Source organism: Sinocyclocheilus grahami, unplaced genomic scaffold (genome assembly GCF_001515645.1).
Source record: "Sinocyclocheilus grahami isolate Dianchi unplaced genomic scaffold, SAMN03320097.WGS_v1.1 scaffold1311.1, whole genome shotgun sequence".
Taxonomy (NCBI): Eukaryota; Metazoa; Chordata; class Actinopteri; order Cypriniformes; family Cyprinidae; genus Sinocyclocheilus; species Sinocyclocheilus grahami.
Window position 1 is genome coordinate 265814 of NW_015506490.1, and position 1602 is coordinate 267415.

A 1602-nucleotide genomic window follows, 5' to 3' on the forward strand; every position below is an offset into this window, starting at 1 on the left:
GAGACTTTTTTCAAAAGTTTAGGGACAAATATAGCAACTGCTTGGACAAACCTTATCTAAGTTCTCATCTTGCCCACTGATCTACATTCATCTTTATATAGATCAGTGAATTTGCCTTTGTGATGTCATCTAGTGACATTTAGCTACCAGTTTTAGCTACTTTCTATTGAAAGCAGTTGGGAGATGGTCCTCACTGCAGATTGTGCAGAACACAAGTTCCAGGGGGCGAGGTTGGATCCAGATCCAAATCCTCCCACCTTACATATACCTAAACCAGGGGCATGTTCAAGCTCAAACCGGTGCGCAACGTTTTGCTACGGTTTCCGGTTTGAACGACATGTTTCCTGGAAACGGTGTGGGTGTGTCAAACATGTCAGCCCAATCAGCAGCAGCATGTATATAAACCACGCGGTATTAAAGAGACAGCTGCACAATGTAATTAACATCCAAATAAATTCACAAGAGCAAGTATATTGTTTGCACATGTTTATTTACATCAAAGGCAAAATAACTGAAATAATAAGAGCACAAGTATAGATCTAGAACTTCTTTATGTCTGTCTAAATATCCTAATATAGATATATATCCAGTAGAGTATCCTAATATCCTTTCCTTAGGAAGGTGAGCTAAATACTGATTAATGTAACATAACCCAGGCTTTCTCAACCCTGGTCCTCGAGGGCCACTGTCCTCCAAATGTTAGCTCCAACCCTTATCAAACACACTTGAACCAGCTAATTAAGCTGTTCAGGATTATTCGTAAGCTACAGGCAGGTGAGTTTGAGCAAGGTTGGAGCAAAACTCTGCAGGACACTAAGGACAGTGGCCCTCCAGAACCAGGGTTGAGAACCCCTGACCTAAACCTACCCGTCTCCACCCCGATCCCCAAACCCACCCATCTCCACCCCTAAACTTACCATGTCCACCCCTTAGATGTGGATCCAACCCCGCCCCCTGGATGTTTGTTCTGCAGTGAGGGGCTACTGGGGCCGCTGGCACTGTGATTGACAGGATCACTATCAAGAGCACATTCAGGGCTTTTTAGAGATATCAAATGTTTGGAGGGTTGATCATAAACACTCCCTCTCCTTGATCTTTAAATATGACAGAATGATCAAATTGAGCACTCTCAGGAAAATATGATAATGTTTTGTAATTATCGTTTAAATCTGGCTAATTTTTAAATATCTCAGAAAAATGTTTATGAGGTTTCAAATCAGAATATGACTTTTTGTTATGAAACAGGGCATCATTTTCATACAAGTCTTCTGTGGAGGACACCAGGACAAACGGCATGTTAATCAGGTATGTTGGGGAGACACATTAGGGAAAGAAATTTTAGATCAATATTCCTATATATATATGAGATATTCTTATGAAAATGTTGCCACGTTATTACTCCCATTACAACACTCTTTTCATTATGGTTTGCCCCAAGAACACGTTAATATGGAAATTAGATCAAATCTATATAGACATTGTATAGAATGGGAATACCAATTTATTTTTACACATATTCCATAAAGTAGGCTATAGTGGTATATCAAATCATTCTGCTATATCTTTCATAGTTGAGAATCATCTTTTTCATCAAAGTTTGGC